This window comes from Euprymna scolopes, chromosome 1, assembly GCF_053919585.1.
Source record: "Euprymna scolopes isolate OS-2025 chromosome 1, ASM5391958v1, whole genome shotgun sequence".
In the NCBI taxonomy this organism is placed as follows: Eukaryota; Metazoa; Mollusca; class Cephalopoda; order Sepiida; family Sepiolidae; genus Euprymna; species Euprymna scolopes.
Window position 1 is genome coordinate 127,077,216 of NC_136482.1, and position 15,000 is coordinate 127,092,215.

Sequence of the window (15,000 nt, forward strand, 5' to 3'; positions counted from 1 at the left end):
TGGATCTTATTTTTGAAGCATATGCTAAAAAGCATCGGTTAGAACAATCATGGGAAAATAAATACACTCTGAAAGCTACAACGCTGTAATTCCTGTACATAAAATAAAGCTGTAGTAACTGTTCCTTTGTATCTCATTTTTCTGTGTCTGGTCGGTGAGGAAGATTTTTATTCTAGACTGTGTAACATGTTATGTTTCTCTCAAACTGGAGGAGCTTGATTTTCACATCAGATAGCTACCATGTGTCTCGCTCTGCCCTCGTAGGGAGGCAAATAGAGAGAAAATTACAAAACTAGCAAAGCAATAGCAAAAAAAGTATTTACAAAAAGAAAAAGGAATGAAAAGAAATATTATACTCGCACGCGTTTGTCTTGGGTGGTCTACACACTCTTGCTAATAAGATGTATCAGGGTGGGACTCGTTTTAGTTGATATTGAGCATGCTACTTGTCTGGGTGGTCTATAAACACGACTTACCTGGACAGATTTGCTGACACGACAGGTTTGAAACTAGTAATATGATAGATTGCTACGCTACAGAGATTACTATTAAAATAATATATATCAATAAAAAAAGCACACAAATAGAATCATATTTAACTGTGCTAAACACGGACTTAATCATCCCAACCCTTCCTTAATAGCATTTACAAAATGTAAGACGTTTATCGATTCTATAAAATGGATAAATCAATAAGATTAAGTGCAAGTGTAATATAAAGAACATTATTGAATGTATGGAAGTTTATAAAAATTATTGCACTGCTTCCTTGTACTAACGCTGAATTTCAATATTAGACACATAGATTTTTAAGTATAAGTTTCATTTACTTCTCCAATAACATTAATGAAATAAATATTGACCGGTTGATTATGTTATTGCATATCTTCTTATTGGGCTTATTTTTTTTTCTAATCTGGTGATGTATCCTGTTTAGTACTATTACTAAAGTTAATAACACGTGAGTATAAGGCAATGTGGGATAGCTATGCCGAGGGATTCTTATTCTAGATTCGAATACTATTGTAGGTTTTAAAGTTTTGTCATGTTCTAATTGTTATCAAGAAATACTAATGTACAGATAACCTAAGACACACGTTATCAGTGTATAATAGGCATTTAACACATACAAATATTAGAAGTGGGTTAAAGAAGAATGACAATTTGGTTTACGATTAGATGTGTCAAGATGTATAAAGCGAAACAAGTATGGTGATGCTAAAATATAATAACAGTTATAACCAAGACAGTCGTCTGTTTGTATAGATAGGACTTGTTTTTTTATGAGAAGCATTAGGCTTCGAAATGCCTAGGTATAGAGAGCATATAAACTCTCCCTTAATAAGTGCCATATCTTTAGATCTAGAAATAATTCTTTGTAACCCAATATATGACTGTTTTGCCTTGAACTAATATATATTGTTTTTTTTTATTAATAAAACGACTAGATGTATCCACGGTTGATTGAGATTGTCGGACTGACTTCCTCATCTTGTTTGTTAACGTCACAACGTTTCGGCCGTTTTGCACTCCGGCCTACATCAGGTGTTTTGTATCGAACTAGGGAACTGTTTGTTAGGAGTCTCGAACCCAACCCTTTATTATTATTACGGGGGTACCCTGTTCGGACTCCAGCTAGGCTCTGGGACATAGTTGCTGATTCTCTGTTTTGAATGTTACTTTTTCACTGCCTTCGTTCAGGATTGAACTCAGCACCTTTGGGTAACTGTAAACTTTGATACCATTTGTAAGTTTATAGAAAATTTTACTACACGATCAATAATTAACGTAATCTGGTTATTGATAGAGATAATTGCAGAACATTCTACCGGTTTGATGTTTTTTCTGACATCTACCGTTGTGATTTGCCTTTTAAAATATGAAGCGATAGCTAATATGGGTCTTATAAGATGTCTACTCTATATGCTTTCCTCTTGTATTGTCTGCATTGTTTCGAAAGGTTATAACGTTCCCGACTATACTAAATTAGATACGACGGACAACAACTGTTTCCTATCATTAGTTCTCGAATCGGTCCCAACCAATAGCATTTTCCAGACGTGCAGTCCTGTGCACGTATTTAATTAATCTCAATGAGGCGTACGGTATTCACAATTTCGCAGCAAGAAATGAGTTAACCTCTGAATTTATACCAGCTTTTATCAAAAGATCGCTTTTTTATTTAATCCATTTTCATTGGAGATACAAACTCTTAAATTATTCATGAACGATTACAAAGCATTGAACCTGTATTTATGGGACATGCTTATGAATATATTTAGAAGTTTGGTTCCGCTTTCGAATGTAACATGTTAGTAAACTGGAAACAATACTAATCTGTATCATCCATTGAAGCATATATGCGCATTATATGTGATGAACTCCTTACTATGTAGGACAAAGTAATGTCCGACCCTAAATATATACATATATATATATATATATATATATATATGTGTGTGTGTGTACATATGTAGATAGTCCTAGTTAATAATGTATTCGTAAACAAAAAATCCACAGAATGTTCAACGGTTTTATAAAATAATGCTTAAACTAAGTATGACTGTTTATATACGTTTTAAATCGACGTGTAATGGACTTAGCTACACTAACACGTCGATGTTTCGATTACTAGTTATATAAAATAAGGATCCATACATACGAAAATCTGCAAGACTTTATTAGGTCTTAAGAGATTTACTTATTAATAATTTCATATCGAGACATTGTTTTGCCAGTGTAGCGAAGCCTGCAATATATAAAAAAATACCCCCATATATATATATATATATATATATATATATATATATATATATATATATATACATATATATGAGTAATGTGTATACATATATATGAGTAATGTGTATACATATATATGAGTAATGTGTATACATATATATGAGTAATGTCTATACATATATATGAGTAATGTCTATACATATATATCAGTAATGTCTATACATATATATGAGTAATGTCTATACATATATATGAGTAATGTTTATACATATATATCAGTAATGTCTATACATATATATGAGTAATGTCTATACATATATATGAGTAATGTCTATACATATATATCAGTAATGTCTATACATATATATGAGTAATGTCTATACATATATATGAGTAATGTCTATACATATATATGAGTAATGTCTATACATATATATCAGTAATGTCTATACATATATATGAGTAATGTCTATACATATATATGAGTAATGTCTATACATATATATGAGTAATGTCTATACATATATATCAGTAATGTCTATACATATATATGAGTAATGTCTATACATATATATGAGTAATGTTTATACATATATATCAGTAATGTCTATACATATATATGAGTAATGTGTATACACATATGAGTAATGTGTGTGTATACATATGAATATATATATATATATATATATATATATATATATATATATATATGCTTAGAACATTTCGTGGTATCCTAGAAACGCATGAATTATTGTAGACACATCTGGTTTTATGAACAATTCCTTATTTTTTCCCTCTTTGGAAGGGATCCAAAATGAATTTTTAATCTGGAACTCCGATTCCATTCTCAAAAAATTGCACCCCCGTTTTTTAGCAGTATTTCCATCGATCTGGTAAATGCACCTCAGCAGGCTAATAATAAGCTAAGTGTAACGCAGTCAAACTTGAGCCTCTCAGATGACGGACTATTTTGTACTCTAATAATTTCCTTTTTTGTAATGTTACCCTTTGGAATTCTGTCTTTGCTCCTCGATTTCCTGACTGCACTTATATGCAAATGTTTAAATGTAATACAAACATCTCTGTGAAGAAAACCTTACTAAGGATTCTGCTATGAACAATGCACCAAACTTACAAGAGCATATAATGTCTCGCAGACAATGTTCCTCGCCATGTGTTATTTTAAGTTCAAGGCACAAAGAAAAACAGCAGTTAAACGCTGTGTCGATGTGCTCCACCTGGCCGATGTTTTAAGAATATTTATTGCGAGAATTTTCCTCTTAAAAATGTGAAGATTTTCTGGAATGCTGTCAATTTTTATTTTTAATTCGAGGAGGGGGGAGTACGATACGAAAGGAAAAGCAGCTGCAAAATCAAGGGTGGTTTAAAGGAAATAAAAGAAAATTCAAAAAAAAAAAAAAAACGCGGGGCGGGGTAGAATATATCGTCGGTTCGCGTTGCATATAGCAACATTTAATCTGAGAAGACAGAAAGACTAGTCTAGTAATCTTTAGGGTAGTTTTTCTTCGATAAAAGCTGTTCAGATACGATTATGTGGTAATGGGCGCCCCCGTCGCCCCGGTTTCTCAACAACCACCCATACTTTACACCGATCATCAATGGTTCTCCCTTGACAGACCAGGTCCTGGATATGACCTTAAACTATATCCACTGGTGAGGCCCCAGCTTGCGGGATTTGGGGAGTGTGGAGCCACCCTTTAATTACCGTTGCTCCCAGATCCACTCTGACCCGGAGTGGTAGTACCTGTTAGGGTCCCAACTATGGGTTAAATAGAAAATGATTTGAAAACAACAAATATATTCTATTAAAAATTTTTCTTCAAAATCTTTGGATTCGGCATAAAATAACCCCAAAAGGGTTGATATGCCGTAAAACAAAAACAACCAACCAACCCTTGACAGACCAGAGGCACCGATGCTGTCAGTTTATCCATTGCTGCTCGAAAAATTGTTTATTACCTTTATAAGCAAACTATCAGAAACTGTAATGTGAATTGGTTTCATATGATCGCAATGACAAGAGATGTCTTTAGGAATTGTCTGTTCGATTCATCTTAACGAATTTTATATTTTCTAAATACTAAGTTTACACATCCATAATCTATTACATATTTTTTAGCTCTTCCCTCTCTCTCTCTCTCTCTCTCTCTCTCTCTCTCGCTCTCATATATATAAGAGCTCAACTTATTATTGAATGCTACAATATAAGCTTAGAAGGATACCTATTCGCGTTTACCTTTCTAGCCTCTTAAAAAAAACAACACCTCACCCTAGAATATTATATATGTGTGCTTAACTGTTAAAGTAATTAATAAAGATTCATATTTGTTAATTCTAATAGAACAGTAGGTTTTTAGAAAAATGTGGTTCTGTCTTACACGCACATACATTCGCATTAGTCCGTATGAATTAATAGGATATTTCTCCCAGCAGTGTTTTTCCTGTGTTTAATTTTTTCTTGCTTGAATATATACCACCAATTTCATATATGTTATATTCGCTGCTTGCTTGTCATTTTGCACACTTCATCTGAAAACGAATATTTAGGATACTGAAGGGAAGCGTGAATAAACTAAACATAAGAGCGAATCACAAGGAAAAAATAGTGACGGGAGATAAGCGATGTAAATAAGTTGAGTAAATAAAGGGTAGGAGCGCGGAAGAAGAGAAACACCGGGGGAAAGGAAGGAGTTGGAAGAGATATAGGTAGAGAGAGAAAGAATGAGAAAGATCAACATATATAAATAAAACAAAAGTTAACGAACTGATTTTTTATATACACCTTTTTTCCATCCCTAGATATTACCAAGAAAAAACTTGTGCGTTTACTATTACATCGATCACTCCTTTCTTGGCCTTTTGGCCAAGATCAAAGTGTAGTATCTGTTCCGGCAGATACTGCAAGCAAAGACCATATGTGGGGGCAACTCCACATATAAGACCTTGGTCAATGTAGGGGCAACCCTTCATACCAATTGTCACTATCCAGCTCCCCTACTCCCCGGGGAGTTGGTCCCCATTTCCCCTTCACTCCTCACTTTAAAAATCGGCCTTGTGCCTAATTTGCTCGGTGGGGGAGCAAATAAATACCATCTGTTCCGGCGGATGCTGCACTTAGGATGATTTGTACCAGTCAATGGAGGGGAAACCCTCTATACTGGGACAATTATTATTTTTGGTAACCAGAGTGACCCCTTTTAGGGGAGCTGGTTTTTACCTCACATTAAAAACGGCCTTGTGCCTAATTTGCTCAGTGGGGGAGCAAATAAATACCATCTGTTCCGGCAGATACTGCAAGCTATGACTAGCTAGGACTAGCTATGAGTAGAAAAGACCAGATGTGGGGGCAACCCCACATGCTTGACCTTTAACCAGCTCCCATTTCCCTCCTCTCGGGAGCTGGTCCCCTTTTTCCCTTCCCCCTCCCTTCACTCCTCACATTAAAAATCGGCCTTGTGCCTAATTTTCTCGGTGGGGGAGCAAATAAATACCATCTGTTCTTCAGTTGCTGCATTTCATTTTCTTGTTCTCTTTCGGTGTTATGATCGACAACTTGTAAGATTTTGATTGTTTTGACCATTACTTTCATCATTAGTGTTATTCACACAACGTACCGATCCGGTTTAATTATGGTGAGGTTACTAAAGTTCAAGAATCTTTATATCGAACTCGACAATCTGTGGGGAACTGAAAAGGGGGTCTTTATTTTTAAACTCAAGGAGTATCTTGTTTCACGCGTCCTGACACGGTACAAGTATTCAATAATTAGTAATTGTGTTCTCACCATCGCCCACACTGCATATAAATATTTAACTCCCAGAAAAGTCACACAGAAATGATTAATAGGCACACTATCCGTATATCCCAAAGAGAAGGAGCCTATCAGAAAAAAATATTGCAATTATTGTAACATATATATATATATATAACAAGCAGGGGGGCACACGGCTTTGCCGATTATAAAAAAAAACATTTATTTATATTCATGCATGCTAAGCATTTATTATTACAGAGCCATTATATATATATATATATATATATATATATATATATATATATATATATCTCCACTCCTATGAATTTGTCTTGTTTTGTATGCAGTATCATTAAAGTATTAATCATATTAAAAACCCATTTTTATATTTATTTAAAAATTAAAGAGAACTTTGTTATATATGTGTTGTGGAATCACATTCATCTGCAAAATATCCAACTAATTAGCATATTCTTTTAAACATTCATTTTAATTAATTCCTTATGAGTTTTTGTCGGTTTTATTATGGAATAATCCTCTTTAGAAAACTATTACCTGTAATTATATTCATGCAGATATTCTACATGATTTATATTTGCGTAAAAAGGTTATAATAAACCCAAACCTCTCTCTCTCTCTCTCTCTCTCTCATATATATATATATATTTGTTTATTTTTCTTTGTTTGCCCAAATCCTCTGACTGTTTTCGTCCACATGGTATTCGACCCCATGCAAAATGTATATTTGGGTTTTAACCGGAGAAAATTGGTGCAAAATTGTGAAAATAAATAAATGGAATTTGCCTTGCAGCATATGTGTTCTAAACTTAGGCAATGCCGTCAAACGAAAATTAATCATAAGCATGGCGCTTAGATTTCTGTTCTTGGTGATGGGGCACTAGTCATAATTTTTCTTTAACTTTTAAAAATTACTATATTTGGGTCTAATATAATAATAAATACGAAATATGCATTAATCAAAATATCATATTTTAGCGTATCTTACGAATCAAAATGTCCGGCAGCCTGCTAGTGTGTATATATATATATATATATATATATATATATATATATATATATATATATATATATATACTTATTTCAAGAGTATAAAAGAACGACTTCGGTGCCAATCAGATCACATTGTTTGTATATGTTTTAGATCAATCGCTCTTATGCGTGTGCTTTCACTAGTGAGCTGTCGTTTATTAAAGCCCCAATCCACATAAATATAACGAGGGAATATTTCTTTTAGTTAGCTAATTAATGATAGCACGTGAAGATAAATAATGGAATTGAACGAACATTTCGTTACGCGAAGTTATTCTCAAATAAATTGTTACCATCAGACCAAAGAACGCCCATATTTTAGTTAGCTGGAAAACGATATTGGATTCCATAGCCTGAATGTCCCAAGTAAGAATCTTGGTTTATAGAATTTTCGTTTATGTTTCTGAAAGATAGTTAGACATAAATAGAGCAAGAAATGATCGATATATATATATAATGTGTGTGTGATTTTTAGTTCGAACTAGATATATTCTTGTTGCTAATGTTTTACAAGAGGGCCAGCAAAAAATTGATCTCAGTCAAGCGCTTAGAATTTACAAAGCGATACGCAGGATGGGACAGAAGTATCTTTTCTATACGATAGTAGTGAAAAACAAGAATCACGCCATTAAAATGCAGGGTCGCTTATGTACTCTATCAAAAAAAAAAAAAAAAAAGAAGCTCTGAACTGACCCTTCCCTGTATATCTGTGGTTTACTGTGTAATTCTATTTGTAAAATTTCGCAGTCCTAACATTCTCCTGTTGGATGTTACTAACCTTCTTTACAATATTTCAATTCTAGGAATGCCCGACGCGAACGCAGACCTAAAGACAGTATCGTACACTATTATGCAAACAGATTCATTCTTGTCTAATGTTCTGGTCAATGCAGTTTATACATTTATTTGGTTTTTAGGGTAAATCTATATTATACCAGTTTTTATTCTGGTGAACGCTGACACTTAATGTGCATGATTCGGTGTCAACCGATTGGATTTTAATGAATGTTTGATTGCTTCATTATGTATGCTTATAACTGAAGAATGCTTTCATCCATTATCCAATTGTTTCTCCATAAAGCAGATTTCTACCAGCAGAGTGACCTACCGTCTTAGCAACAACGCATTTATCAGTGGAAGTTTGATTTGACTTAGACTTTAAATCTCAATATGTTTTAAGAAATACATAGAAATAAACGGGACACAAAAGAAATTTATGTTTTGTTTTCGGCAAACTCGGCCATTGTAAGGAGACAGATCAGAACTCAAGAACAATATAAACTGCCTGGAAGCATAACGCGAAACATTAGACGACTCTTTATGCAACTGAAATCATTTCCGATTAAGTAAATTAGATGTCAAGTGTATTTAACATTAGGTTGGCTTTCATATGAAAAAAAAGGTGTTTTGTTAGCGGAGAAGAAATAGAAAATATTGATGTCGACAGAAGGGGGGGGCGGGAGCGGTCTGGTGCGGCTTGTTTGTCAAACGGAGATGAAAGACAAAAATAAAACACAACTACAAATATGAGCGGGAGAAGATAATAGAAAGAAATCGGGACAATTATGTTCAGATAAAAATCTGGATGAGCACAAATGCTATTCAAATGAGATGAAATAAAGAGGAATTCATATATGCGATAAAATAATTCATATATAAACATTGAGATGCGAACTATTATAATAAATATTACAATACATAAAAGAGAAAAAAACTGATGATAAATAATTCTAACTAAAGTTTCTAATATAGATGGTGCTAATTGAACGGACATTGACTACTTTATATATTCTTTCTTAAAAGGGTCATATTAAGTACTAGAATAGAAGTTGTTTCCTTATTTTTTATGTTCAATTTGTTCTTTAATAAATTTACATTTTACGGTCATTACTGATGCAGTTATTATAAGGTAAAACAGTTCACAATAGTATACTACGCTAATGTCTATGTTTTCATGATATACGAAGGGCTAGATCGCCAACACGCGGAAAATTAATAGATCAAAAATGTTATCTGCTCTTAGTTCTTAATCATATATTATGTTATTCTATTTTTTTTTTTTCATCCTTACAGTTTTTTTCTAATTAAAATCAAGTCTGAACCAAATAATCTACTTTTTTCGTTTATTTCATTGATGCTGTCTAAAGACCACCTCGTGTATGTAATATATATATATATATATATATATATATATATATATATATATATATATATATATATATATGCACACTTTTGTCTATATTTAAATAAATATTGTATTAATGTTGCTACATTCTCAGAACAACGTTTCGGCAATTACTTATAAATAACAATAGTCTCGCCAGACAAAAAAAAAAAAAAAGAAGATTTTTCTTTATTTTAAAGAGGCATATTTTTTGTATTTGCTTTTGTAAAAATGGATTTTTTTTGCGAGGCCATTAAGTTATTTTTTACTGATAGTCCGAAACATTGCAATTAGAGTGTATAAACATTACGACAATATTTATTTTAATATAAATAAAGTTATATATATATATATATATATATATATATATATATATATATATATATATATATATATATATGATTGTTTATGGATGAAATCCGACGATATAAAAAATAGATGGGATGAGACTCTCGTCTAGTACCTCGCTAATGACCCGTTATTTTCATGACCTCATTCATTATGCAGGAACACACTCGAAAAACAAAACAAAAACAAAAACTATCGAACAAGGTCCACGGAATCTTACTACAAATTTACCTGCTTCATCTTGATGGCGAGATTAGTTACTAGATCCTTATGTTATGTGCCCAGTTCCCCGACAAAGTGTATCACAGGATTGGGACAAACAAAAAAATAAATAAAAAACATCATTATAAAAGTATTTCTCATACACTGACCGAGGACAAAAATGATAAAGTGTGGTATCAGATCAGATACCACACTGGTCATATAGTTTAAAGGTCAAGAAAACAACAGATACATAGTCGTTTACAGATATATGTGTGTACATGTGCTAGTCAGAATTATTCGGGTGAACCTGACAAGTAGACGTTATATTTATAACTGTATACTTATGTTGTTTAATTTTGCGATGCAATTACACGAGCAGACAGTGTTCATCCGATGAGGATTGTAGGCAAAACGTTGGCATATGTAATCTTAGTTGCAGGGCCTATTTCTTCTTTTCTTGTCATCTTTCAACCTTCACTTTTTTGTCTTGTTTTAGCTGTTGTTTATTTTTGACCATATTTTCCTGTTTACTTTAAATTTCTTCCCGGTGAGTTCGCTGGCCTGGCATTTTAATTTTTTTCCATCTTTCGTTTTGTCTAAACTTTTTCTTTTTTCTTTTTCTTTCATTGTATTCTCCTCGAAAGTTTTCGTCGTTCTTTCACATCAATCCGCCCCCTCCTAACCCCTGTACGTTTATTTATTTTCGTATTTATTTTAAGTCACTCTGTCTCGAACTTTATCTTTCTATCTTTACTTTTCCTCTCTTTTTTTTAAGTTCCTGCTTTCTTGTCTCTGTCGAGAGACAGGATCCCACCAATAATAAAAAATGACTTTCAAAGCTCATAACATTTTTACTTTTCGTCTTCGCTACCGCCATTTTTTTTTTCACCTCCTGAATAATGCATTAGATGTTGGTTGTCTGAGGATAGCACAGGAACAACGCTAGAATTTCTTTACTTGGCATATACATAATGATCACACAGCTCACACACACACACACACACACACACACACACACACACACGTGTGTTTGTGTGTGTGTGTGTATGCATATCTTTTCGATGAAACCACGGTTTAACGTAATCTAAAACAATTCAAACGACAAACGCAAGAAAACGCAAAAGTTTGGGTTAAATAAACTTATTAAAACATAATTAGACACTAAACATATAATAATAATAATATTAATAATAATAATAATAATAATAATAATAATAACAATAATAATAGTAATTAATATTATTATTATTATTATTATTATTATTATTATTATTATTATTATTATCATTTACTCACTAGAAGTAGTCACGCACTCCATAAAAGATTTCTCTTTGAGAACAACTTGTGGTGTTCGCCGGAGTCTGAGTGGCAATAAGCCCCCCCCCCATATTTCCAGTACATTCCACCTCTTTTGGTAACTTTTACAGATGAATTTGCGTGTTCATTACTGTTATCCGTTGTATCTTATCAGCCATCCTTCTGATTCAGATTTCTTCCATTCTTTTTCCAAAGTTTTACAAAATTGTTTCTACTGCTCCTATGATTAATGGCGATTTCTTGACCTTTTCATCTTTCATATCGCTTTGAGCTCTCTGGTCAGTAAAGTGTATTTGATTTGTTTTTCCATCTCATTTATCTTCACTCTGTTGTCTGCTGGAACGGCAAACTTTACAATCTATAAATGGTCCACAGAATCTAACTAATGCAACTGTTCATGTAGTTATACCTCCAATTAGGTTTCGACTATATAGTTTAGTTTGAGGAGTTTGTTTTCTTTCTTCTCTTTATTATTATTATTATTATTATTATTATTATTATTATTATTATTATTATTATTATTATAAGTGTGGCAGAGTGAGGACCATAGAATTACAAAATCATCATATTTTCGAAAGTGAATCTGATTGGAATAAATCCATAAGCGAATCAGAAGAATTAACCTCATTTTATTCTTTCGTTTTACCTTTCCGGTTGATACACTAAAACTGCAGTATAATATAAAGCTAATAGATGTTTTATTAATATATACTAATAAAAACCCCTGCTAAGTAGTAAAAATCGACTTATTTGCATGTATATGTAAGTATTTACTGATACAGCGGGTCTCATTTTTTCCTGAAAACGTAAAACCAGCCTTTTGTCAACTTTTCATTTTTTACAGATTTGGAACACTTTATTAATTTATGCAAAATTAACATGCTGTTCCATTATTTTGTGTAACCTTTGGATAAGTGTGTACTAATGTGTATGGATATGCGTTAGAGGAATATATCTTTATAAGTTATCTATATTTTCTTTTCACACGTCACAATTACAACGTATAATCCTATTGTGAGTCCATTAAAGTTGCGCGTCTTTCAATGCCAAATCTATTTGAGCTGAAATGGTGACAGACCGACCGAGCCTCTTTTAGTGATGCTTACGCGCAGCTAATAAATCAAACCTGGACACAAGATTCATGCAATTCGTACGCTTTACCCGAAGACAAGCACATAAGTGCAGATTCTCTCGTTCGATTACAGGTGTGCACGTTGCTCGAGCCAAGCATCTCCGTCTTCTCTCTTAATATTACAGACAAGCGTTTTGGCCGTCTTCAGGAATCCGAGGTACCCGCAATTTACATTTACACAAGGAATCATAAATAACATAAATAACTGAGTAATTGTTATTTATTTTGTCGTGGCTTCTAGCCACAACACACACATTATGTATATATATATATATATATATATATATATATATATATATATATATATATATATATATATATATATATATATATGATGAGAATAATGGAAAATAGTATTCTGACAAAATAGAGAAAAAAATTAAAAGGAACAAATCTAGTTTTGTTTTCATCAATGTATCGTTTTTATTTCGAGACTTCCTCTGGATGAATGGTGTTTTTGTTTTCTAAATCACATACATCCAGATGAAGTCTCGAAATACAGACGAAACGTTGATGAACACATCTCGGTTTGTTCCTTTTTACTTCTCTCTCTCTCTCTCTCTCTCTCTCTCACACATATATATATATAAATATATATATATATATATATATATATATATATATATATATATATACAGGAAATAGAGAATAAAGAAAGTTAGCAAACATTGAACAAGCATCGATTGTGTTACTTATAGATTTTCACGTATCAAGGATGAAAGACTCTCGATGATAAATTTTAAAGGACCAACCGAGATAAAATGATTGAAAATAACGAGGCGAAGAAACGTAGACTGCTTAGTGTCATGTCGAACAGTTTATACAAAGGGTCTCTTAGTATTAGATTTTAAAATGATCATGTTGTATACTGGAGAGAAAAATCCGTGTAGTAATGTATTTCACAGACAGAAAACAGACACAATTAAATTTGGGAAATTTCGATTGTCTCGAAATTAAGGCGGCAAAACATTTCGAACACATTTTTGTCGTGGTGGAGGAAATGTTTTAGCTATGGACATCTTACAATAAATAAAAGAAGTTAATATTAGGATTTACGGAAATGTGTACACTCTTTTATTGGAAAATGTTCGGCTGGTATCTGTACTACAGCACTGAATCTTTTAGCTTTTTGTTTAAACTGATATGTTTTTAGAACTAACCAATTTGAATTTAATATTAGCTTCATCTATTTGCGCTGTGAATGTAAAGGCGATGTGGATTCATCTTCGCTATTACTGCTTATTGATTGCACATTTAAACTCTAGTGAAACAACGCATATTATATTATTCAAAGTTTAAATATGTTCAGCTGTTTTTATTTTTATTTGAGATCATGTATTTTTAAAAATCATTATAACCCTGAGCTGAATGGGTCTAAATAAGTAAATATACTTTAGTACGTTGGTGTAATCTCAGACTCCTGTATAAGGTCTGCACAATCAGCTTTAATGCTATCTAGATCAGACTTTGTACTATGCAACAAGATAATTTACGTGCTAGATAATACCTGCGCGCACGTACGCACACACACACACATATATATATATATATATATATATATATATATATATATATATATATATATATATATATACACCCAAAAGCCAATATGATGTGTGTGTGTGCATACAGTTAATAATGTATAGTGTGTATATTTTAATGTATGTATGTTTATACCCACTTATAGCCAGGTAATATCGATTCATTTTTTTTCTTTCCCATTTGTTCTTTTATATTAAACCAAATCCACTGAAATCTTTATTAATGTTATAAAGGGGCGGGGCTTGTCCTTTACAAATACAGAAACAGATTTCTCGTCGCTCCAAGCTTTATGTTATGTTTTGCTTCTGTGATAGTTTTATTACAATCATTCTAAAAGTCTGGCGATCTGAGAGGTTGCGAAAAAAAGACATGAACACGAATTTATATCAATTCCAAAGTGTAGAAATATTATTTTTTGCTACTCTCATGATATTATAGGAAGAATGAGGGTGTATGATATACATTCACAACACTGTTAAGGACCCTGGAAATAATGCTGGATCATTTCATATTCCAATAAAGGACCTGATTAATGATACAATTTTCCACTTGAGTAAGAGCTAGATGCGTGTCACTGATTCCACGTATGTAGTGCTGCTGCTCATGGCACATGTTGTTCCGTAAAAAAATGTTTACATTCTACTAAACAACCAACTAGTCGATGTTTTTGTTGTTTTTCTTTATCTCTTAACGCCCCTTTATCAATGACGATGAACCATACATACT

General features: G+C 32.5%; 1 protein-coding gene and 1 pseudogene across 4 annotated transcripts in view; both read left to right on the forward strand.

Moving 5' to 3' along the window:
• Positions 1-15,000, forward strand: part of LOC145268443 (LIM/homeobox protein Lhx1-like) — a 412,426-nt gene that overhangs the window by 257,340 nt on the left and 140,086 nt on the right. The gene's annotated exons all lie outside the window — the stretch shown is intronic.
• LOC145284702 (U2 spliceosomal RNA) lies at positions 5,607-5,731 on the forward strand (annotated as a pseudogene).